Consider the following 26,907-nt stretch of genomic DNA (forward strand, 5'->3'; position numbering starts at 1 on the left):
TGTAGCTGTGGAAGACTTTCCACCTAGGAGTTTCCCAGTTTAACTGCACCTCCTAATGTGACCATTGAAATGAGCAGAATTTTTAATAACTTCTCCAATTTACATTTAGGTAAACTAATGTGCAATATAATTAATCTTCAGAAAAATTCAGGATCTGCAGCTTCTTCTGACAGAATTGTAATTTCTCTTTAAAGAAGCTTCATAGATATGTAGCTCAAGTTACATGTCAACTTTCCAGTCCTTCAGTTACCTTTTCCTCCTTGACTAAAGGTTGCTTCTTTCAAACATGTAAGAAATTATTAACTTTGGTGAGCTGCTTTTAAATGTTGCATGTCAGTTCCTCTCCCTCAAAAAAATAACATTCTCATCCATTTTTTAATTTGGTTTACAGGGTTCACAAGCATTAGAGTACACTGATTTTTATTTTTGTTTTAAATATTACAAGGTGAGACCTCTGCAGTTGACATAAAAATCTCAGAATGGAAAACTTGAAAGTGGCAATCCCTTTGGGAGACGGTGGACTGGACAGCAAGATTATTGCACCGGTAGCAGCGAATTCCCAAAAGATGCTATTGCTTGTCCACAGGGAGCATTATTTATATAGCATCAATCAACGTGCTTTACACAATAATAACGACAGTCCTAGCAATATTACGCCTTGGATTTAACAGTGAAAAAGGGATGTTTTGCTTACCCTTCTCTCTGCCTCCTGGTTCCCTGCAGATCCTTGCTTGCACAACTCCACCGTACCAATATTGTTGCAACTCTCCTTGCCGCCCTCGCAGTCTTTTACATAACCCTTAGGAAGGTCTCGGCGGCTATCAACGAGGCCCCGCCCCCTCCACCGCTCTCTAATAGGATTCAAGGGCCTGAGCAAACCGATTCCGAGTTGAAGCCGGAGGCGGCCACCTTTCTAAAGGGCAGGCGGCGGCAATAGACACAATGGAACCCGCGGGGGCGCAAGAGACTGGGCGGAGCTTTCCCACAGCTTTGGTGGCAAAGACAGCTTGGAGACTGGCTTACCTCTGAACTGCCGTTTATTTCCCCTTGGCATTGATACAACGTGCAGACCCGGGCAATTTCCAACGAATGCGCTGCAGCCCTATTCATTATCGGAGTGCACTTCGGCAGATGCAGCCCTCCATTCCTTGAACTGATCCTTTCCAGCCTGATTGCGAAACCATATAGCATTTTTAATTTATTTTTTTGGTGCAAGAAGCTGCCGACATAAACCGTTAGCATGGAGTTTATATAGCATTTTATTTCCTTTTTTTTTTGAAAGATAGTCGTGTTGGTCCATGCACGAGGGAACAAAAACCCGATATCTGCAACGTCAGAATTCCACAAGTGATTTAACCGCATTGTGCCTGTGTAGCGATATACTGCAGAGCTGCCAGCGACCGGCAGGTTATTTTTGGTTAGCGAGCTCAGCCACAAGAGCGAACAGAACTGAACTTCCTGTACGCCACGGGTTGTATTATAGAGAAAAATGAATTTGAGTGGATGGAATTCGGCTCACCGGTGCTTGACTACACGCCACCCCCTGCCAAAGCCCCGTTCTTCTGCAGAAATTTAGCCTTGTCATCTTCAGCATCGGAACTCTACTTGTTGCCTATTAATAACCTGGCTGATTAAATTAATTGGTGGATAAACCTCACAGAACGTCATCACAATATTGCATTGCATCTACCAGTTGGCTAAATTGAACGGCCCAAGGTCATCCAGTGGCTGAACAGGAATTTTAACCGCAGACGCGCTGGCCCATACTTGTGGACTGTAGCACTTGGGGAGGGTTTCTGTGTATTTGTTTAAATTGTTAATTAATTTTATATCTCACCTTTTTCCTGCAAGGAACCCAGGTCAGTTTATATAATCCTTTCCGCTTTGACTTCACAATAAACCCATAAGGTAGGTTAGGCTGCAAGGCAATGACTTGGCCCAATATCATCCAAGAGATTCATGGCCCAGTGGCAATTAGAACCCAGATCCCTTAGGCCCAAATTTCCCTGTACCCTAGTTTCTATTAATCCTGCAGAGGTGGTTGCCCTTGTGGTATGGAAAATTATCCACAGCTGGTTGCTATAATTTTACACTATTTACAACGGTTTCAGAACTGGCTTACTTTTGCAGTGTTCCAATTAGAAACCCCCATTTAATTTTGTGCTCTTGTGCAACCTAAAACTGAGGTGTTTGAAAAGCCACATCCTCTTTCAACTTCCCCAGTTCATGTCTTGTGAACTTCAGTGAGGCTATTGTAAATGTAAAATTTACAATATGCATAAATTTTAACCCAATATGCAACGTTTGGGGGCACTTTAAAATCTAATGAATTCACTCTAGCATAAGCTTCGGTGTTACTTAAGTGGGCACTTGAAGCAGATAGCATTAATCAAACCTTGTACCAAAGTAAATGTGTAGGACTCTGCGTGTTTTGTTTTTGCTGGTACAGGCTAAAGCGACTAACCTATCTGAATGTAACATTTTGACTCTTGCCATATTAACAGTACGGTTCCACCACACTCCATTTCTCATGTAGTGGTCATAAGGCTGCAGAAGACAAATATGTATTTATTTGTTGGCAAGTGATTCAAAATGCAAATAAGGGATCCGATCTTGAAAAGGTAAACTGGGTGATTTTACACATGTGTATTTGGAAATACAGCACTGAAATCAAATGAGTTGACAGTAAATGTGCATTAAAACTGTAACCTTATTGACTGAATCGTTGAAATCAGTGGGGTTAACTGCTGATTAAATCGGGGTGAGGACGTTCTGCTTTGCTAGTTTAGCTTAGGTAATAAGGAATTGCAAATGAAGAGTCGCTCCCCCAGCCTCTCTTTTACTAGCTTTTCTCTGTTACGGGACACGCAGGCGTTCCAATTAAGTTGCCGTTCATGGTAAGAAATTCCAACATGGCGGCGCCCAGGGAAGAGGCGTGATCTCGGCGATTTGTCGCTCTCTTCCTACTGCTGTATTTTAATCTTGTCCTTCTGATTCGGTGAGTCTCAGACATATTTCCAACAGTTAGCTGGATAACCAGCTGTTTGCTACCTATTTACACGGGCATCGCCGAATTGCAAGTCCCAAGCTTAGTGAAAAGCAAAGCGCACCACTGCAACGATTTGGCTAGCTATCGCGGGATGTCGTTGTGTGACAAACCGTGTGTTTGTTTTCTGTTATATGAGCCTTTTCGAGCCTTGCTGTGCAATTATATGTTTACTCTCTAGGAGAACCCTATTTCTTTGGGTTCAGGCGCAGTCCTATACCTGCCTACTGAGAGGCAAGCCCCCACTGAATTCAATGGGGTTTGCTTCCATGTGAATAAATACTGACTTGAAGGCAAAGATTTTAATTACAATCATATCTATTACGGGCTAGAGTTTAGGATTTACTTATGAGTAGACATGCATACAGCTGTACTTCAGGAAGCGTAAAACTAACCCATGGGGTTTAATAGAAATTTCCGTAATAAAAGCTGTCATTTAATTAGGGTACACTCCCTCTTTTTCCTTCTCCCAATCCTCTTCCTTTTTTCACCCCAAGGCAGTGCATAACAGTAAACGAGCAGTTCAGGGTGGTTGTAAACCAATGAATGAATGAATGTAAAACTTTGGATTTCTAAGTCAGCTCATCTTACAGCAAGAGCTACTTGGGTATAAATATGGCACGGGTTATCTACCTTCATTCAAGTCACAAAAAGGACTTGGAGGATGCAGTAGTGTCTAACATAATTGGTTTGACTTGTGTCATTCAGTGTAACTCTGTCAAAAGATGATTAATGCTGCAGTTCTGTGTCCACTTACTTTGGACTGTTCGTTAATGCATAGCCTTGCTGAATTCAGGATGACTTCTACAGCCAAGTAGACGTACATAGAGTTCCATTCAGAGGAGACAAAGTTGCACTTTCCTGGAGCAAAAGATTCAGAAGTTGCCATTCATTAAAAAAAAAAAAAATCGAAGGGAAGATCATCATCAAACCTGTGCTAAATAGAAAACAGAGTAGGTTTGGCCTAGAACCTACTTTCCTTCATTCTCTTGGCACCCAATAGACTAACAGAGTTTTTAAGATGCCAGAGACTTTCTGATTTTTTCTGTGATAGACTACAGGACTGTTCCTTTGTAAGTGGCTAACTTATTGCTGGAAGCAATTGGCCTCTGAGTATGTTTTCATGCACTACAAATATAAGAGTCCTGCTAGATAAATCTAAAGCTGGGGTGAGCAGAATGCTAGATGATTTGTACGACAATTCCCAGTATTCTTGGCCATTGCCCTTGTGGACATGGGCTTCTGGGACCTGAAGCCCAAAAGATCTGGTCATCTAACTTCCACCCAGCCCCTGGGCTGAAGACCTCTTTAGTCCAACATCCTGTTTCCAACAAAGAGGATATGAGGGTAATAGCTCTCTTTCAGTGTTCTCCCCTTGCAGATGGTATCTGTTAAAGGCATTACCTTTGCTCTAGGATATATCATAACAAGTGGCTGCGTATGTCTCTAATGAATTTAACCTTCCTCTAAAGCCATGTAAGCTTGGTAGCTGTCACCACATCATGTATCAGCAAATTCCATAGGACAACTAAGTAGGACTTGATGTAGTTCCTTCTGTTTGTCCTGAGTTTACTGCTGTTCCCTTCATTGGATATGCTATGTGAGAGGGGAAAAAAAAATCTCCCTACTTTCTACACATTATGCATTATTTTATACACTTCCGTTATGTCTCCATTTAACTCACTTTTTTTCTTAACTAAATAGGCTCAAATGAACCTTTCCTTCAATTCTCCCCACCCCCCCACCCACCAAGGGCAATCAATTTGGTTGACTTTTTCTGAATTTTTTTGCTCTGTTCCTTGAATATAAGAAACCTCCTGCTGGATCAGACTAGGGGTCCAGTGAGTCCCACATTATGTTCACCCAGCAGCCACCAGCTGTCCAAACGATCCCATAAACAGGATATCAATGCCACAATACCCTCCAGCCAGAGTTCCCTAGAAACTGGTGTGCATAGGCTACTGCTTGCCAGTCTGTTAGGAGTGAGTTACGGCCAATACTGATTGGCTGTTTTAGTTCAGTCTTATGCATGTTTAGAGTGGAAAATGTCCTGCAGCCCCCATAATTCCTCAGGTAGCATACTTGGCTGGGGAATGCTGGGAGTTGTAAGCCTTCTGTCTAAGCATTCTGAGGATTGCACTCTTATTCTTTTGACTGAATCCAAGTAGCATTTGTGCTCTGAATAGTAATAGGATATTGCTAGGCCTTCTGGCCTCACTTTGTAATAACATCTCCCTGTTCTGCCTGTACCCATCTATATTTATCTGTCTAACAATTCATGTATCCATCTGAAAGGACTGCGGCTTATGAAAGCCTATGCTACAACTTACTTGTTTGTTTTTAAGGTGCCACAAGGGAGTTTGTTGCTTTTACCTACTGTGGCACCTAGGAGATAGAAGTCCCCTAACCTTTCTAGGCCTAGCTGGGATTTTTAAAAAGTGTTGTGGGCAACACTATAAAACATCTAGTATAGTAATATGCAGTTAGTCACAAAATGCTGGGACCCTCCCTTCACCTGTGCTTTGAGAGGAAATAGTGATTTCATTTATTAGTTAATGCTTGTGTAAGGGCAAACTATGCAGGCACACACAATGTAAACTTTCCATCCCCTACATTTCTCCTTACTGTAATCCCCTCCCCAACCCAAGTGTACCTGCCTCAGGAGCAGGTCTTTTTTCTTTTAAGTCTTTTTAGGGGGTAGGTAAGGCAGATGAGCTACTGTCCCCACTGAACTGTGCTTTACCTCCCACCCCAATTTTTTGACCCCCCCCCTTTTTTTTTAGTTTGTAACATGCCAGACAAGAACAAGGAATGAAAGTTTGTTTTAAGAAAAGGAATAATGCAAGAATAGAACCCCTTGAAAAATTCAGTAGCTAAGGCAGGGCGTGTATACAGGAGAAGCTTCATCTGGAAGAAATCCCAGCAGTCTGCTAACTCAAGACTTTCCCTGACTTAGGGTGGATTTTTAATGATCAAAATAATCCTATAATTAAGTAATCCTGGAAAAAGTCTATATAGTCAGCCTGACCTACCTTACAGAATTTTTGTTAGGATAAAATGGAAAGGAGGAAAACCATGTAAGCTGCCTTGGGTTCCTCACAAGGAGAAAAAGGGTGGAATATAAATGAAATAACCAAGGATTCTCATGGCCTAGAGTCAGACACCACACCTTGAACTTTCAGTTTCATTCTCTGCCCACCCAGGAATAAAGAAACACATTTTATTCTGTAGTTATTATCATAAATAGAGCAGGATTGAATGCTTACTGCAACAGGGTGAAATAAAGAGATAACTTTATGTGGTCTGAACAGTTACCCTACTTTTTTAAAACACTCATCAGAATCACTATCACAGTTGCTATTCTTTTTCTTGAATGCTTAGCAGTGGCAAAGAATGACAACAGCTCTAAAAGGATAGAAATACTATGCACACTACTGTTAGCTGTCTGACTATACCTTAGGCCCAGTTTCTGATTTTCCCAGTTTGTGCAGCTCCACATGAGTGCTTTTTGGGTTTGGGGGCAGAAAAATCAACCCAGTGACCAGCAAAAGAGATTCCAGTTGCTTTCCAAAGTTAGTTTCCAGTGCTTAGTTATTCCTTTATATAACAATGGGTTAAATATTGTTTCCTTTATAATCTAGCAGGAGGGACAATCTAAAGTTCAGGAACAAAATTTAGAAGGAAGGACCCTCAAAGCAGAGTTAATAAATACATTATCAAGCATGTATTTATAAGGTATTTAATTAGTTTGTGCAAAATCCAAAAGTAGCAACTGATCTAAAGTATGCATTTTTGGTGCTACATGTCTGAAAAAGTATATTGCAGGACTGGCCAGACTTGCTCAACGGAAGAGCCACAAATGATAAATGTCAGATGCTTGAGAGTCACAAGTGGGCACCCTTGGTTGGTGACAACACTTGGGAACCTATGAATGGCAGCAGTGGGCAGCAGGTGGGTGCTCATGGGTGCCCTGGGTGGTGAGCAGCAAGCCACAAAATGAACTCAGGGAGCTGCATGCCATTCCCAAGCCTCTGTTTGGCCACCCCTGGTATATTGTGAACCCTCCATTCAAAAAACATTTTGCATATTTAAATGTGTGAAAGGAGCTATATTATCCTGTAACTATGTCACAAGGAGGAAGAGCAACCTTATGGTCCCAGGGCAGTTCAGAGGTTGGGAAATCACCCAGGGGCAGTTTAAAAAGAACCCATGTTGGCTGCTTCTCTGAGGCCAGAGAAGAGGTTTAGTGGGCATTTTGGGAGGCAGAAAGGAAGGAGACCCGCAGTGCCAAGATACGACATAAACAGGTAGTGCCTCCGCCTCCTTCCCTCCCTGCCCCCCCCCCAGTGAGCCAGCCAAAGCCGGTTGCCTACCCATATTGCTTAACAAGAGGGGCACAAAGATTACTTTTGTACTTCTCCCACCCTGTATAGGATGCCTATTTTGATGAGTTTGGAGGGTCACAGGCATCCTTATAGGATTGTGCTCTAAAGGTTTTCAACCTTTCCACAGCTGGGGACTAGGGAAAACAGGCAAATCACTTTGGGGACCACTGAGGCAGAAACGAAAAGCACCTACACACAATACAGTATTCTGTGTATTAGTTTCCAAATACAATAACAAAAAAAATGAAAATTCTCCAAAACAACCAGAAACCAAGCAGCAAAAAATGCCAACAAAAGAACAAAATACTGAAATTGGCACGGCGTGGCTCCCAGCCAGCTCCCTGCTCCCCTACAAACATGATGCTAACCATGGAAGAAGTGGTGGAGCATTGCCAGCCCCCATGCCAGTCTGTGGCTAGTGGGATGTGCCCCCCACCCCCGGACTGGCAGGAAGTCTCCCGCAGACTGGCGTGTGAAAACCACTGCTCTAAAGCACTCAGTCTCTGACTTGAACAAGAAAGTTAAGCATATTCTGCTCAGCACCACTCTCCCTATATACCTGACTGTGCTTGCATTGTGATATACTCAGCATGATGGGAGTTGCAGGACTTTTTTTCTAACTAAATTTGCATAGAACTGCACCTTAATTGCACCATTTTAGAAACTGGTGTTACCTTTACATAGCCTGTAACATAACAGGATAGAGGAGTAGGGAAGGATCACTGTTTCTCTTTTCTTCTGGATTAGTGCTTCATTCTGAACACCAGTACGTTAGGGAAGATTGGTTGGTGCCACCTCAAAATGCCTCACCTTCAAATGTTATTGCCTAACCAGGAAAGCTTGTGGCTGGGCTGGGCTGGGCTGGGCTAAGCATACTCCTAACTGATTGTTAGAGGAATTCCAGAGAAATAAAGATGGTGAGCAGCTGGTGATTGGTGCTCTGGTTTGTAGCATCCCTAGCCATCCAGGAGAGGAGAAGAGAGGAAAAGGGGAAATTGCTAGAGGTGAGGTGGCTTGCAGTCTCTGGGTAGGGTATAGTAGAAGTAGGCTGCAGCCTACATATAATCTAAGTAACTTTTTTCTTGGAGAACTGAATCTAAATTCTTGCTTTGCATGGAAGTCTCTGCTTATTGTTACGCTTGTGTCTTTTTCCATCACTTCAACTTTTATGAGAACTTCAGTTATTTGCATTCATATCACATTCCCAAAGGTGTGTTGAAAGCAAACGTGTTAATACATGTCAGAGCTTAGTTTGGAAGCTGCCTAGTAACCTTACATAAGCCATTCTGAGCAATCCAAAGGAAGCATGGGATCTAAGTGTATTAAAGTATCTTTTAAAATGCACCAAAGTTTTGCCAAAGATTTGTGGGTTAATGTTCTATTCATTTCTTCAGAATTACTTTAGTATTGTTTTTGTTTAGAGGACATATTTGAAGAGTTTTAAAGAGAAGTGTGAGCCCAAGATCAGGGAGGTAACATGGCACCCTCTAGAGATGGACTGAAGGTGCCAAAATTTAGCCATGGTGGCTGGGGCTGTTGGGAGTTGTAGTTCGGAACTTCAGGAGGTGCCTAACTCTGCACTAAATTGAACTGAACAAATCACAGTGAATTAGTGGTATAGAGAAGACAACAAGGTTGCAATCTTAAACTTGCTTAGCTAGAAGCAGTCCTGATAGAACAGGGTGGGACTTCTGAATAAATGTGCATAAAATTGTGCTGTGAAATAACCAGTAGTGGTACTCATTTTTCCTCAGTCCTAATTTAAAAAGTGGTACTAGGTAGGGACTGTTTGCACTAAAATAAATAAAATACCAATGGAAGCCTCCCTTGTATTTTATCTGCCACAAGAATATTGTTAAAGTGGAATATATCACAGGAGAAAAATCAAATGCCCTTTCTAGCATTGTAGGTTTTAAATATGCATTATAGACTTAGAAAAGCAAACCAAGATGAACGGTTTTTCTAATGAAAATGGACAGTGTTTTTTTTAATTTTCCCAAGCACATTATTGATGAGGAATACAGATGCATAGATATATTTTTAATTTGTAAGAAAGCTAACCAAGGTACAAAAGAAGTATGTGAGCTTGAGCCACTCTAGTTCTTAAAACTTTAGCATATAACCACTAGAGGGGGAATTCCACTGTAAAAGACAATCTGATGATTATTTTCTTCCTGTTTTACAACTGAATGTCAAACATGTTTACTCAGATATGAGCCCTGCTGAGTTCAGTGTGATTTACTTTCTTGTTGTTATGCTTAGGATTTTGGTATTTACTCTTGTAATACCTGCTGTTTGTTTATTACACTTTGTTTATTTATATACAATGCATCTTGACTGCTACATTTTCCTTGTATTGGTGCAAAAAGGTTCCTCCTCCCTGTCTGCCCTACTGAGTCTTTGTTTCTCTTTTCTTTGAATTTCTATTTACATCAAAAATAGCGTCTCTTGGGGAAAGTTTAAGCCACTGCTGCCTTATTTCTGATGCTTCTTAAACATAGAAGGTCACCTGTTTCTTTTTTCTTGAACTGGTAATAGGAATTCTTTTTTCCAAGGATTGTTTGTTTCTTCTGTAGTTTAGCAATCACATCCTAAAGGGGTTTTAAATATATTTTTGTTTCAGATTAATGTACCCGTATTTACATTCTGAATATATTGGTCTTCTCTTCTGACATAATTACAATACAGGGGCTAAAAGTTTGGCAGTGCAGTGCAGCATAAATGTCACTTCACCTCATCAAATGTATTTTAAAATTACATTAGGCTGAAAAGAGAAATGTGGAAGATGCAGTTAAGGTTCATTTGGGATTAGAAGGGATAAAAATGCACTCATTGGCATGTGTTAGCTCTTCTTTCTTAAGCACTTCTTTGCTAATGCCAAAGCTGAAGGTGCTTGGATTAGTTGTGTCAACGTATCAACATGTTATTTACTTCACAGTTGGTCTACTCAGAATGTCCAAGATGTCATTTTAGCAGAAGGGAAATCTGATGTTGTCTCCACAGAGATATAAAGAAGATTCCTACTGTATACTGAACAATGTTAGCTATGACATCTTGACAGTATATTTTTATAAAAGGCTTTTTATCAATCTGTGATTGTCAGGGAGAAGAAGGGTTAGCTTAATTTTTCCCCCTGATGTGAAGGGGGGTGGGTTATGGAGAGAGGAATAGTATTCACATCCATATACTGGCAGCCTAAAATGATTGCTTGCAGAAAAAGCTTATCTGTAAGATACTGCTGATTGGACTACAGCAAATCTTCTGCCTGTGTTTTTATTGTTTTATCTTCCATCAAGTTGTCTCTGACTTATGGTAACCCTATGAATGATGCCCCTGCAAAGTTTTGCTCACGTTTAACCAGTAAATACAGCTGGAATACTCCAATTCTATGTACATTAACTTAGGAGTAAGTCACATTGAATTCAGTGAGTCTTTGCATGTTTACTTCTCAGGCTCACCCTGAGAAGCGAATTAACAAGCTTAGTTTGCTTACCATTTTTATTAGAAGCAAATCTCATTGATATATGGCGACTTATACCTTAGTATGTCCATGTGCAAAAGTTTAGAATAAATAACATTTTCCTCTAATGATTCTAATAAAGAATATGTAGATTGATAAAATAGGAATCGTCTACAAAATGTGTGGATTATGTTTTATTAAAATAATGTGTAATACTCTATTGTCATTAGCCATTCTTTTATAAGGTTTCATCTCTTCAATACTTTTCTTACTACAAATTCACCAGTATTAATTTCCCATACCAATTATGACAGTTTGCAACAGGAAAAACTTCTGAGCTGGTGTGCTAATCTTCTTCATTTCTCATTCATTGTCCATATTGAATCATTTGTACATGTTTGGCTTGGGTTGGGGCATTAAGTGTTGTTTATGTGTTGTTTCAACTTGCTGCTTCAGGACTGTATTTCTCTTTACAGTTGGCTCTTCTTTTTGATCAACCCATCTCCACATTTTGTAAGTCTAGCAGTTCTTGTGGCCATAGATCATAAATGAATACTTCCCGATGAACAAACTGGAACGCAAACATGAAGTTTCCGCTTTCTAATTAAGGAGAACAACAAAAGTTGTTTTTGGAATATTATCAAGGCTGGCAATTCAGTGCAGTGGTACCTTGGCTCATGAACTTAATCTGTTCCAGGACTCTGGTCGTGACCCAAATTGGTTGTGAGCCAAGTCAAATTTCCCCATGAGGGTGAATGTAAATAAGGTTAATCCATTCTGCAACTATTTTTTTACTCACAAAAATTTGAAGCAAGTGACAAAGAACAACAAAGATTGCAGCCATCTCCCCCCCCCAAGCGATCGTGCGGGGGGGGTGAGGGGAGATGACCGCGATTGCGGGTGCACTGGGGGGGAGGCGGGTGCAGGCAGGCAGGAAACATGGGCGCAATCGCTGCCGTCTCCCCCCCCACACACACACACAGCACAACCGCGATCGCGCAGGCACGCCCACGATCATTACCCATTGCAGAGTTTGCGACTTGCGGCAAAATTTTTATGAAATTACTGTTCGCGACCCGATTTGGTCGTGAGCCGAGGTACCACTGTATTAGTTTTTCTGTTATGGATGCAGTGCAAATTGGCAAGGGATCAAGCAACGTTTTTTCTTTGTGGCAATAATGTGTATTCTTTGATCAAATAAAATGCCCTCACACCTTTGAGCAACCTTGTACTACGTCATCCTTCCCCAACGTTGTGCCCTCTAAATGTTTGTAGTCCAAAATATCTGAAGGGCATCAGGCTGGAAAAGTTGGCCCTAGATTAGAAGTGGACAGTAGGGCTCTGATTAATGGCCTGTTGTTTGTATTTTACTGCTGTAAAGGATTTGTCATATGTAAGCTTCTGCTATAAGGATTGAGGGAAACATTTTTGTAACTTTGAGGGAGAACAAGGGAAAGAGATGGAATGTCTATGCTCACTCGTTTCCTTGATTTTCTGACCCCCACCCAATCACAAGATCACCCTGTCAGCTGCAGTACTGTCATTTTAGCTGGAGGAAAATAACTGTTCTTGATGTTGTGTGTCCTGGAATAAACAACATAGGAGTTCATTTCTGGTTACTATTTCCAGGCACAACAATTCAGTGTTCTTTTTCATAATTAAGTAGAACTTTATAACTGACAAAAGTTCTATATTACCTGATCCTGTGAATGAATTAATACCAATTGAAGTCCAAGAACTACTTTATGAATGAGAAATGACTAAAATGTGTTACATGCAAGAAAATTATATAAAAGTTCAAGAAAACAAGAGTGTAAAAGTAGGCTTTAGCTGTCTTAAAACATTTTTATGACATTCTCCCCCCGCTTCCCTTCTTCCTATTTTTCACTATGGCTCCATATTGTGGGACCTCACTCTGTGCATTCACCATGTCTTGGACTGTACCCTCTATGAATTTGAACATCCCTCTAATGTCAGTTCTTGGAAAAGCTGGTCTTGTGAAGCTAGTCCTCAGTGAGGAAGTATGGAATGTGGTGAAGTAAAAGATTTCTTGTACACTTATTCATACATAACATGTTTTTGGTTACATCTGTTTTCATGTTGGGCAGCAAAAAAATCAACAGTACATGTGTATACATAGAAACATTTGAAGAATATATATATATGTGCATTTAAAAGGGCAAAATCAACACATGCATTATTTAAGTGTAATGGAATATACGTTTTGCTACACAGAATTCAGGAAAATGTCATATGTGAAGTTTTCTTTGAAGGAAGCATATCTGTGGGAGTGTTGATCTGCACCCAGGTACATGCATATCAGGCTTTTCTATCATGGATTCATTTAATAAGAGCAAACATCCCCCATGCCGAAAACATAGCCTTAGCACTACAGTGGTACCTTGGCTCACGAACGCTTCAGTTCCCGACCAAATCGGGTTGCAAACAGAAATTTCAGAAAAAAATTGCCTCAGGTCACGAACTCCACATCAGGTGATGATCACAATTGCACCTGTCTTCCCTGCACGAGCACGATCACAGCCATCTCCACCCCCCGCCCCGCCACCAACACGATCGCTATCGCACGATTATCATTTGGACTCTCCCTCCAAACAATAACCTGCCCCCCACCTAGGTTAGTGTTCTCTACTGTACTGTACTTTGTTATTTTGTTGTTCTTTGTTACTTTGTTTCAATTTTTTGTGATGATAAAAAAATTACAGAATGGATTAACCTTATTTACATTGCCCCTTATGGGGAAATTTGACTTGGGTCTTGACCAATTTGGGTTGTGACCACAGTCATGGAACAGACTAAGTTTGTGAGCCGAGATACCACTGTATTTGGAAGCCAGCTAGTCCTAGGGTAGTTGAAAGCTTTTTCCCTCAACTCATTTAGGGTATGTCAGTCATGTCAGGGTTCCCCTGTAAAAGCTAATCCTGGCCAGTTACTTTGCAAGCTTATTGGTAATTTCAGTTAAGAGATGGTAACAGGAGCCTCTAATTCCAAGCAGCCATGCTAACATAAGCACCACCTTTCTGGATGGCAGCACAGTCTATCTTGGCCAGCATTCGGTTTTCAGCAACAGTTGCACTGATGGGTCTAGAAACTTACAAACAGGACATGATTGTAATAAAGAACAGGTGCAATCTACCTCCTTCATCTGGTATTCGCAGTATGTTGTATCTGCTCATGGAGCTTCTCCTGAACTACTGGTTATTTGCAAATTTATCATTCCCTCCATTTTGGCTATTTAAGTTTGAGTGCCAGTGTTTAAGTAACTAAAACAGTATCATTCATATGCAAAAGGAAGGAATTGGCAGTCTCAATGAAATTGCAAGATTGACAGAAGTCCAAAAAGCCTGGGAAACCCCAAAGGAAATATCCCGAAGTGGTTTGAGAAGGACTGAGCATGCTCCGCAGTCATGGAATTTTGGGTCACTGAGGGTTGAAAAAGAGGCAAACTAGATGAGAGAAGAAATGGAATGGAGTACCTTAGAAGAAGCCATGGCGAATTGGCTGGAACAATGGGAGTTCTCCATGCTGCATTTATTTATTGATTTATTTTCTATACCACTCAACAGTCAAAGCTCTCTGGTCAGTTCACCGCAGCATTATTTTCTTGTAGGCCCACTTGTAAAACTATTGCACTTTATGGCATGCAGTTATACTGAGTGGGTTGTAGGGCAGAACAATTTTATGGAAGAGTGCACGGCTGGCTGATTAAAGCAGTGTGTTCAAGCACTCCATGCTGCAACGTTTTCTTGCAGGGCCTATTTGCACTTCAAAAATTGCTGTCTAAGGACAGAACTACAGGTTCTGAAACAAACACCAATTTTCTCTCATAGTGCTAATGAAGGGAAGGGGGACATTTGTGCGGAGAACTTAAAGTGGTGGGAGGTATAATCTTGATTCCAGCTCTTATTCTCCCTTATAGTGGTTTATTTTAGGATGCTTTTTTTACAGTCTTGATTGTGAGACTGAAAGTAAATCCAGTTTAGAAAAAAAGTATCTCTGTAAGAGCCAGTGTGGTATAGAGCTTAAGAGAGCAGTACTGGGACTCAGGCAATCTGGGTTCTAGTCCCTGCTCAGCCATGGAGCCAACTAGGTGACTTTGGGTCAGTCAAAGATTCTCAGTTCAACCTACCTCACAGGGTTGTTGTGTGTAGGAGGAGTAGAACGATGTAAGCCATTTTGAATTTGGTGTAAGAAAGGATATACATTTAATAAATATCTGCAGGACAGAATGGATAGGTGTGGGAAAGGTAAAGCGTTCTCTTCTTTCATCTGTGGATTCTTTGTTACAGATCCCTTTACCTGCATATTTTGGAAATGTGTATTTGAGTACACATGCTTTCTAAGATAATGCATGATTTTGCTTTGAGCTAGTATCTGTTGCTTCCTATTTTGGCTGCACATTCTATATGTTAATTATACGTTATGTCAAGAAGTCATATGCGGTGGCACAGTGGGTTAAGCTGCTTAGCTGCTGGGCTGGTTGATCGAAAGGTCGACAGTTTGAATCTGCACGATGGGGTGAACTCCCCTTGCTTTGTCCCAGCTCCTGCCAATCTTGCAGTTCGAAAGCATACAAATGCAAGTAGATAAAAAGGTACCACTCAGGTGGGAAGGTAACAGCGTTCTGTGCACCTCGGTGTATAGTTTTGCTGGCCACATGACCACAGAAACTGGGGACAAATGCTGGCTCCCTCAGCTAGGAAATGGAGATGAGCACGGCCCCCAAGAGTCAGACATGACTGGACTTTAATGTCAAGGGGAAACCTTTACCTTTACAAGAAGTCAAGACCTGAATTTACAGCCAATCAACTTCCTTGGACAATTGTGATTTCTAGCATTCTGAAAGAGGAGTTATTTCTTTCTCTACACACAGTGCATGAGTTTATAAATCACTACCATGCCCAGTCCCTCAGTTGTCTTTTCCGTATAATAAAGCTAAAAGGCCTCAAATGGAAAAGACCTCTTCTTGGAGGGAAGGGTCTCCAACCTCTCAGTACCTGTCACCTTTCTAGGTGTGATCTTTTTGAGATGGCCTGATCAGAACTGTAGACAATATTCTAAATACAAAATATGTATTTAACAGCATTGTCTAAGAGTAGCCCTCTGTCAGACACCTTGATCCCTTTTTTCCCTTTGAGAGCTGTGAGGTTCTTTCTGAGGAGGTATTTGAGGAGATTCAGTGAGGAAGAGCTGAATTATTGAAAGAGGAAGGGGGTGGGGAGAGAATGAATGACTCAATTAGAAGAATCTTTTAGGAAGAACCATGACAGAGAGAAGAGCAGTTTTCTGTTGCACTGCATTAAATCTAGCAGCAGAAAGTGACAGAGACGGAGGCCTACAATTGCAGCCCAGCCCTTGTCTAGGGAATTCCAAATGTTTGCCTCTGCAAACATTATTTACTAATTATTAGATTCCCTCCTATCCTATTTTGTTTTGCATAGAACAGCCTTCTCTTACATGCTGCCCTCCGGATGCTTTAGATGATGGATTTGTACTCTGGCTTTCTACCAAAAATGACACCACAATCCCTGGTATTCCTTACTCCTGTTCACAGGAGTAATGTGAATTGAAATCCCAAAGTATCTAAAGGCATCAGGTTGGAGAAAGCTTACCGTAAGAAATATATCTGAATTGTTTCTCTTGCTCCTCATTTTTTTCTTTCCCTTCTTGATAAACAAATCCTAGGTGCTATTTGGTTATATTTCCCTTTTCTCTTCCCTTTACATTCTTTCAAGAATTCTCATGCTGAAACGATGTCTGAGAACAGAAATTGGGATTTGAAGTGGATCTGCAAACCATGGCTTACTTTAACCAATATTAAGCATTAAAAAGGATAGTTTCCCCACTTCTCAAACTCCTTTACTTGTATTGTGACAGGTAGATCTCTCTGTTGCCTCACTTCTTTATCTATGCATTTTGTTGACAGGGCTTAGCATACATTCCACAGAATGCTTGGGATTTTTTTACCCAAGTTAAGAAAACAATCACACATGGGGGTTAAGTGCTCTACTGTTGCATTTACTCTGACATATTTGCAGAGTCTTTATAAACACTGTTTGGACCAAAGAAATCCGGTGACTTCAGAGAAACCAGTTCTGCCCCCTCCCTTGGTCTAAAGTACAGTGTGTCCTTTCGATTGATGTTGGTGATGATTTAGTTACCTAGCACTCTGTTTTAGGGAGCACAGGTATGTCCAGTCCCTGATACAAGGGAGTTATATTCTAACACAGACTCAAACAAACAGCAGTGGAAGGGGAAAGTGGAGGGATGGGTAAGTAAAAGGAAGACTATGGGATTACATCAATGATACCTAATTTGACTTAGTTAGAATGAGTTATATAGACCAGGGGGCATGTCTTTTAGGAAAAGGTGAGTTTGGAGGAGAGACTTGAGAGAATTAAGGTGATGATTGCAAGGTGTCATTCGGGGAGGCAGTTTCAGACTGCTATGCAAAAAGCTGCAAAAAATACTTCTCAAGTTAAATAACCAAGACAACCATCAGAGTGAGGCCTTTCCTTCATTTATTGCAATAGACGGGGAGAGCCCGCTCTATCAAAATCTCTGCAAAGTACTAACACACAAAACAGCTCCTTTTACCCCTCAACCCAGCTGCCACAGTCCTCCCCTTTTCCCTCACTGGGTAAGGTACTAGGGGGTTACATCCACCTACTTCATATCTCCCTTCTCATCCCATTACATACATCTGCATACATCACATGGGCATTCTAATTACCCCATTGTCTATTCAAGGTGTGTGAATTAATATTCATCAACCTATTATGCCTGCATGCTTATAACCACAAGTTCACTAGTTCTCTAAGTTCACCTTGCCCTACGACCCCCTTTCTCATAAAACTACTGGGAGAATGAGATAGGAAGTAGTAAACTTCCTTTCAAACCAATTATCTTTTTCTCCCACATTCCTTCAGACAGACTTCTTGGCTTGGTTGTTTGCTTCTCTGTTTCTCTGTCACTGAGTTAGTTCCTTCAAGGCACAAGAGGTAGCAATGGTTAAAATGGAGTAATTTCAGGGAGCATGAGACCTTTAGATTGCTTAAAGTGATAGAGCTGGATGAGCACAAATCTCAGAAAGGATGTGTCAAGATATAAACGTAGAGATATAAGGAGAACAAGGCCATTGGTGGACCTTGGAAGAAAGGACAAGAAACTTAATGACGTGCCTCTTACAGCTATTCCCTTTGTTTTTATAAGGACAGATATACAGTTTTGAGTAACATGTAATGTAAATGTTTTGAAGACATCATTTTGTTGATACAGTTGAATTTTCCAAAGTTAGGAAATGATGGATTAACAGGTATTCATAATAGCTTAATTTGAACTTCTCTGAATATGTATTACAGTGCTTCCTTTTAATTACCAGAAGACATATTCCCACAGGTGATAGTTGTCCTTTGTAGAAATTGAGGACACTGCTTTTAAGTCAGGTATCCAGAGCAAGCCTGCAATGCACTTCAGTGTATATTCAACTGATAACATTTTTTAAAAAATAAGTTCAATGTATAAACAATAATTAAATGCAGCTGAAGCATCCTGTTTGCTTCATTTTAAACAGTAACATTTATAGCTTCATTTTCAAGATGGTTTCAACTAAGTTGTAGTGTTGCTGAGTGAATTGCCAAGAGTCACAAAATACTGTGGCAGAAAGACCTGTGTTTAGGCCACTAGGGAAAAAGAATATCTACACAACACTGTGGTCCATCATTTGATAGAGTGAAGTTAATTTTAAAAGTCCAGCATGTAATTACTTTTCCTGTTGGATGCTTTTTTCTGCCAACACTGCCATTTGATCAGTTACTTTTATATTCAGTTTGTTTGTTTACATTTACACTGCGGTCCTGTGGCCTTCTACACAGTGTCTGGAGGGCCGTAAGATTGTTTGGGGTACCAGCTCTCATGTCAGAGCTGGGACTCCATGCTCTCCCCCACCCCCCAACACACACAGAGCCAGTGCAGAAAGACCCACACCAGCTGCTTCTCCAAGGTGGTAGAGTCACCTCAGAGAAGGGATTTGGGTGGCATTGTGGGGGGAGGAAAGGAAACTGGTGCCACCAAGATACAGTGTATTCTGGCAACCCCTCAGCCTCCGTTCGACCCTGTCTGAAGTGCAGCAGTTCACAGATTTGTCTATCTAGCTGCTTTGTAGGGTGGAAGGAGAGCAAAGGTGACCTTCGCCTCTGCTCTCCTCCCATCCTGCATGAGATGCCTATAATCCTCTGAGTTTGGAGGGTTACAGGCTTCCCCAGCAGACTGCACACTTATTGTAATTCATGGATTTTTGTTTTTTGTGTTGGTTGTAAGCTGCTACACGAGGCTATTTTTGCGGAAACTGTGTCTGTATGTAGCCTGAAATATCTGCTATGAGAGGGACTCGTTCTCTTCTTGCATGTGTTTGAACTCCTCTGTTTACAATAACTGAACAGAAGGAAAACCTACAAATGAAACATTAAAATATATTAATGGGGATATTTCCCCATGTAGAATCCTGTTTGTTGAATCACTTTTAAAGAAAAGTAACCCTGCTAGAAAAGTGACACTACATTAAAATGATCCAGATAGCTTAGCATTAATTTCAGATGCCATGACCATCCCCTTTTATATTAAAAATATTTATTTATGTACAGACAGCTGGAACTGAATCAAAGTGAGAGTCTCTAACTGTTATATTAACTTCTCATGAATGCCTCTGTCCAGGTTACTTGCCCTTCTTTAGTAGCCATTTTATGGTTGTGCCTAGGGCAGTTCCCCAAATTTCCAGATGTTTTCAGTGGGTCCAAAAAGCTGCCTACCTCTGAGTTACACAGAACAGTTGTATAAAGGTTGCTGAAGTGTTTGGATAGTACTATGTCAGACTGTAACATTTTCTGTTTAATACTTCCCCACATTTAGCTAATCAGAACAAATGTTTAATGTAACCCTCCTTCTGAATTCAGGGTTCTGAGCATTACACATGGAGAAGCATTCAGCAAAATGCTGCATGATCTTTTACTGGACATCTGAAATGATACAATCCAGAAAGTTACCACTTGGTCTATCTGCATGATTGTAGAATGACACCCATAGCATCTTCAGTGGTGCTTGTACAAATAGAGCATGACCTGTGAATAGGGTAACCTATGAAGTTGCTATTAGTGGCTAGGATGACTCTTGCCTCTCTCATGGAGCTCTGCTCATAAACAAAGATTTCTCGTTCTTTCCAAAGTGCCAGGAATAGTTTCCAATGAATAAATGGACACCTAAGGCATGACGCCAAAGTCGTATGGCAGGCATGGACTCAAGAAGCAGCTAATGTCGTCATCTAGTTTTAAAAGCAAAGGGAAACACTGTCCGCCCTCTCCTGACCTTTTAGTCATGTCATCTGAAGATGCGAAATGGCAACAGGTGGAGTACCTGCAATGCTCTCAAAATTAAAATGGAAAACTACCATTCTGACTTTGTTTTAGGGAGAAAGCTATGCAAAAGTCTATTTAAGCTCTCAGTCTCTGTGTGAAAGCTAGAATTACTGAAAAAGATATTCTAGGACTAAGCACTGGCCTTAATTGGATCAATTTTTCAGCTCTAGACTGTTTGATCCACTAGTTATTTTGGAAATTATAAATTCCAGCCACCACTGAGAAAGAAGCTGTTACTACTAATTCTGGGCTGGTGAAGGTCATACATTACCAAGTTCATATATGAAAGATATATAGGAATCTTTCCATTCTCATGATAACAATATTTGAAACACATAAATCCATTTGGAGGTCATTTTTGTATGGATGGCAAATAATGGAAGCACGTGGTTCAGAGGATATAGCAGTATTATGAAGAATCTGGGTGATCTTAGGAAAGTGAGTTGCCTTACTGTTGCAAAGTATGTGTTAATATGTTTGGGATATCAAGCAAGAAGGATAATATTTATTCCTGAATATGGTTTTTGTGCTAGGACAGTGATGGCGAACATTTTAGAGATGGAGTGCCCAAACTGCAACCCAAAACCCACTTGTTGTTGTTGTTAGTTGCAAAATCGTGTCTGACTCATTGCAACCCCATGGACAACATTCCTCCAGGCCTTCCTGTCCTCCACCATCGCCCAAAGTCCACTTAAGCTCACGCCGACTGCTTCAGTGACTCCATCTAGCCACCTCATGCTCTGCTGTCCCCTTCTTCTTTTGCCGTCAGTTGTTCCCAGCATTAGGCTCTTCTCCAGGGAGTCCTTCCTTCTCATTAGGTGGCCAAAGTACTTGAGTTTCATCTTCAGTATCTGGCCTTCTAAAGAGCAGTCAGGGTTGATCTCCTCTAGGACTGACCGGTTTGATTGCCTTGCGGTCGAAGGGACTTGCAGGAGTCTCCTCCAGCACCACAATTCAAAGGCCTCAATTCTTTGGCACTCAACCTTCCTTATGGTCCACAGCCATACATTTCACAGCCGTACATTGCAACTGGGAAAACCATAACCTTGACTATACGCACTTTTGTTGGCAGGGTGATGTTTCTGCCTTTTAGTATGCTGTCTAGAGTTGCCATAGCATTCCTCCCCAGGAGCAAGCGTCTTTTAATTTCTTGGCTGCAGTCCCCATCTGTGGTGATCTTGGAGCCCAGGAAAATAAAATCTGTCACTACCTCCATTTCTTCCCCATCTATTTGCCAGGAAGTGAGAGGACCGGATGCCATGATCTTAGTTTTCTTAATGTTGAGTTTCAAGCCAACTTTGCACTCTCCTCCTTCACCCGCATCAAGAGGCTCTTTAGTTCGTCTTCACTTTCTGCCATTAGAGTGGTATCATCTGCATATATGAGGTTGTTGATCTTTCTCCCAGCAATCTTAATTCCAACTGGTGATTCATCCAGCCCTGCCTTTCTCATGATGTGCTCTGCATATAAGTTAAATAGGCAGGGTGACAGTATACAGCCTTGCCGAACTCTTTTCTCAATTTTGAACCAATCAGTGGTTCCATGTCCAGTTCTCACTGTTGCTTCTTGGCCCGCATATAGGTTTCTCAAGAGACCAATAAGATGGTCTGGTACTCCCATCTCTGTAAGAACTTGCCACAATTTGTTGTGATCCACATAATCAAAGGCTTTAGCATAGTCAATGAAGCAGCAGTAGATGGTTTTCTGGAACTCCCTAGCTTTCTCCATGATCCAGCGTATGTTGGCAATTTGATCACTAGCTCCTCTGCCTCTTCGAAATCCTGCCTGTACTTCTGATAGTTCTCGATCCATGAACTGCTGGAGCCTAGCTTGTAGGATTTTGAGCATAACTTTGCTAGCATGTGAAATGAGTGCAATGGTGTGTTAGTTTGAACATTCTTTGGCATTGCCCTTCTTTGGATTGGAATGTAAACTGACCTTTTCCAATCCTGTGTCCACTGTTGAGTTTTCCAAATTTGCTGGCATATTGAGTGCAGCACTTTTACTGCATCGTCTTTTAGGATTTTGAACAGCTCAGCTGGAATAGTGTCACCTCCACTAGCTTTGTTGTTGCTCAGACTTCCTAAGGCCCATTTGACTTCATATTCCAGGATGTCTGGCTCGAGGTCAGTGACCACCCCATCGTGGTTATCAGGAACGTTAAGCTCTTTCTTGTATAGTTCCTCTGTGTAATCTTGCCACCTCTTCTTAATCTCTTCTGCCTCTGTTAGGTCCCTGCCGTTTTGGTCCTTTATCATGTCCATCTTTGCATGAAACGTTCCCTTCATATCTCCAATTTTCTTGAAGAGATCTCTGGTCCTCCCTGTTCTATTGTTTTCTTCTATTTCTTTGCACTGTTCATTTAAGAAGGCATTCTTATCTCTTCTAGCTATTCTCTGGAATTCCGTGTTCAATTGGGTGTATTTTTCTCTTTTTCTCTTGCCTTTCACTTCCCTTCTTTCCTCAGCTATTTGTAAAGCTTCCTCAGACAGCCATTTAACTTCCTTGCATTTCTTTTTCTTTGGGATGGTTTAAGTTGCTGCCTCTTGTACAATGTTATGAACCTCCATCCATAGTTTTTCAGGCACTCTATCAGATCTAATTCCTTAAATCTATTTGTCACCTCTACTATATATTCATCAGGAATATGATTTAAGTCATACCTGAATGGCCTAGTACTTTTCCCTACTTTCTTCATTTTAAGCCTAAATTTTGCAACAAGAAGCTCATTATCTGAGCCACAGTCAGCTCCTGGTCTTGTTTTTACTGACTATATAGAGCATGGGTCCTCAAACTATGGCCCGGGGGCCGGATCTGGCCTGCCATGCCCATTTATCCGGCCTGCCATGTCCGCTGCCGCCCACCTTGCCTCACCTTGCCTCCCCCACTGCATGCCCTGCCCCACCTCAGCGCGCACACCCACCTGCGCTGCCCCCGCCACCTCATCGGCCCGCACACATGACCAGGCACCACCTTTCTGGCCCGCGCCCAGCACTTGCAGCTTTCAACTGGCCCCCTGGTCAAAAAGTTTGAGGACTCCTGGTATAGAGCTTCTCCATCTTTGGCTGCAGAGCACATAGTCAATCTGATTTCTGTGTTGACCATCTGGTGATGTCCATGTGTAGAGTCGTCTCTTGGGTTGTTGGAAAAGAGTGTTTGCTATGACCAGTATGTTCTCTTGACAAAATTCTGCCAGCCTTTCTTTGCCCTGCTTCATTTTGTACTCCAAGGCCAAACTTGCCTGTTATTCCAGTTATCTTTGGCTTCCTACTTTAGCATTCCAATCCCCCATGATGATCAGGACATCATTTTTTGGTGTTAATTCTAGAAGGTGTTGTAGGCCTTCATAGAACCAGTCAACTTCAGCCTCTTCAGCATCAGTGGTTGGGGCACAAACTTGTACTACTGTGATGTTGAATGGTTTGCCTTGGATTCGAACTGAGATCATTCTGTCATTTTGAAGATTGTCTCCCAGTACTGCTTTTCCTACTCTTTTATTGACTATGAAGGCTACTCCATTTCTTCTGAGGGGTTCTTGCCCACAGTAGTATACCTGATGGTCATCTGAAGGCAAAAAACCCACTTATTTATCACAAAGTGCCAACACTGCAATAAAACCTGAATACTGGGTTTCAGTTTAGAAAAAACAACTCAGTATGATGCTGCAGATTATAATATGCCAGGGGGACAGCACAACATGAAACGAATCTCAGACTCTTAATTAGAACATCTCTTTGCTAAATCTTAGATATTAAATTTCAATTTTTCATAAGAAAACTCAAAGCTAAAATCTTGTGTTAATAAAAATGAATGTATTAAAACTCACAGCCAGTCCAAGCAAATATGTATATATCCTTGGCAGTGCGTTTACTGGCCATGCGAAAGCTCAGATGAGTCGTGGCTCATGACATTATCGTCTGGCACCGCTACTCCTTTCTGAGCATGCGCATGGGCCCTATGTGCACTGTTATCCGATGCTTGGAAGCTGGGATGACAGAGAGGGCTCTGCGTGCCCACTGTGGCACACGTGGCATAGGTTCGCCCCCACTGTGCTAGGGAAAAACAGATGCCCCATATGCCTTTTCAGGTATTGTTGGAACATTTATTGTTCCCTTTGTGGAACAATGAGGGTCTTGCCTCTGTTGGCCATGCTTTTGTAAACTTCATGATTAACTACTGTAATGCACTCTGGTTGGAGCAGTCCTTGAAAGATGGTTTGGAAGGCTCAGCCGTATGCTGCTTACAAGCGATTGATATTTGGGAGTTGTAGCCAGACCAAAGACCTGCCTCTCATTGAATTCAGTGGGTTTCATATTAGAGAAGGGCTTACTCGGTATCTAAATAAATGCACATGTAGTCTTGTGGCAGAAGCTTTCATGGGCTAGAGCTGACTTTATCAGACATATGAAGCATTATCCTCAGTCATATATTAAAAATGTGGCTGTTAAGAGAGAAAAAAAGGTAAATGCAGTGGTACCTCGGCTCATGAACACCTCAGTTCGTGACCAAATTGGGTTGTGAACAGAACTTTCATAAAAATGTTGCCGCAGGTCGCAAACTCTGCATCAGGTGAAGATCGCGAGTCCGCCCACCTTCCCTGCACGGGTGCGATCACAGCCATGCTGCGGAGAGGGAGGGGGATGGCTGCGATGTGCCCGTGTTCCCTGCCTGAGTGCACCCGCACCCGCCTCCCCCTGCGCACCTGCAATCATGCCCATTTCCCCCCACCCCCCCACACAATCGCTGGTGCGGGGGAGATGGCTACAATCTTTGTTGTCCCTTGTCACTTTGCTTCAAATTTTTGTGAGTGAAAAAAACAGTTGCAGAACGGATTAACCTTATTTACATTGAACCTTATGTGGAAATTTGACTTGGCTCACGACCAATTTGGGTCACGACCAGAGTCCTGGAATGGATTAAGTTCGTGAGCCAAGGTACCACTGTACACATGTTTTTCACAGTGTGTACGTCCAGTTAACACATTGCTAAGAAAATGTGGGCAGTTGTGACTTCTCAGCTTAGATGCAGAGGTAAACCTATAAGTGGAATTACTGTATATTACACATTACACATAGTTTTTGTGTTATTTTCTATAACTTTCTTCCAGATAGGAATTTGGCAATGTATAAAGTGGCTTTGTCCCAAGAAGAGAACCTTGAGCCAAGACACCTATATTTGTCAAGTTACAATAGATCTACAATGTTAAGTTACAGTATTTACAAGTTACGGTCAAGTTACTACAGATATAAGCGTATTTAACTGTCCCAATAATGAACCCTGTGAAATGAAAAGATTGTCTAGCATATTTTTCTGTAACCTCATCAAAGTATGGCTTAAGAAAGACTGGAATGCAGGAGAGGTCTTTTTGACACACAGAACAAAAAATGTCATCTTTTCTATTTCATTTAGATTTTTTTTAACTTTACCTCAAATCCCTGGAATCTGTTGGAGAAGTCATGAAGTTAAACTAGTGAAAAACAAAAAATGCATGTTTGCATTGTAGAAGAAGCCTCAGTTTTAATTTCTGACTCATTCATTGTACAGCATTGTAGTCAGGAAGCCATAAAACATCACACTGTTGGCCATCTTGCTAAGACATTGAGATTTTAGCAAACATGACAGGTTTGAGACTTCATTTGGCAGAAGTGTATACACAGATTCTATTGTATGCATATATTCCTTTGAAAAACAAGGCAATGCAGTTTGTCAGTGGAGATCATATGAATTATAGCAGAATATATTTGAATTTTCCCTTTGCTATACAGTTCTTGTTTTTTCCATGCTCTGTTGGCAACGAAATAGAACATTTACATTTCCTCTGTGGTTGTGGAAAATATATTCCCTTTCAATTCTAATGGGACTTAGGGTAAAGGAAAAAAAGAGTAAAAAGCTGCCAGTGTGTCACATTAGGCATATCCCAGACCAAATTAATGTTGATGTGGTTGTGTTGGTTCCAAGAGTGTCCCTCTTGCAATTTGTTCATTCATGCATTCCTATACACAAACGAGGGATGACAGGTTGAAATGATATCGAAGGCATGGAATATAAATTGTACGTGTTTGCATAGGAAGCTGTAGATCATCTTTTCCTTGCGCTCTCTAGAAACTGTTCAGTTTTAAATGCCTACTCTTTAAGATGAATTGTAGGTCTGCCACCAACTGCTTACAGTTTGGAAAGCGAGGCAGAAGAATTGAAATCAGGCTTGCCAGACACAGAATACAGAGGACAGTTGGAATTTAGGAGCTGATGAGAGTCAAATGAGATTTCTGTTGAGTTTGATGCAGGATTTGTCTTCTGTTGATTGAAGGCCTCTGCTCTTAGAAGAGCAGAGCCTCAGCCTGTTTTTCAGTAATCCTCCATCCACATGTGCCGCAGCTCATTCTTTTCAGCAGGGTCCTCTAATCCACTGTGTAGTGTTTTAAAGTTGTTGACTCACTGTGGGGAGGAGGTGGCAGTTTGCTTTCACCAGCCTGGTTGTTGTCAGGTGCCATCAAGGAATCTCTGACTCAATGGCAATCCCATGAATGAATGCTCTCCAGCGTGTTCTGCCCTTGACAGTCCTGCTCAACGCTTGCAAATTCAAGGCTG

At 41.4% G+C, this 26,907-nt stretch overlaps 2 protein-coding genes across 2 annotated transcripts in view; one reads left to right on the top strand and one right to left on the bottom strand.

Moving 5' to 3' along the window:
* BLVRA (biliverdin reductase A) overlaps positions 1–777 on the bottom strand; it is a 34,921-nt gene extending 34,144 nt beyond the window's left edge. Inside the window, exon 1 of the mRNA XM_044453998.1 lies at positions 695–777. The gene's annotated coding sequence lies outside the window, so the exon portion shown is untranslated. The remainder of the gene's footprint in view (positions 1–694) is intronic.
* Positions 778–2,765: 1,988 nt separating this feature from the next.
* The window catches only part of LOC123035620 (cytochrome c oxidase assembly factor 1 homolog), an 88,750-nt gene continuing 64,608 nt past the window's right edge, over positions 2,766–26,907 (top strand). The window contains exon 1 of the mRNA XM_044454021.1: positions 2,766–2,998. The gene's annotated coding sequence lies outside the window, so the exon portion shown is untranslated. The remainder of the gene's footprint in view (positions 2,999–26,907) is intronic.

Source organism: Varanus komodoensis, unplaced genomic scaffold (genome assembly GCF_004798865.1).
Source record: "Varanus komodoensis strain SLA01 unplaced genomic scaffold, ASM479886v1 scaffold10, whole genome shotgun sequence".
NCBI classification, from domain to species: Eukaryota; Metazoa; Chordata; class Lepidosauria; order Squamata; family Varanidae; genus Varanus; species Varanus komodoensis.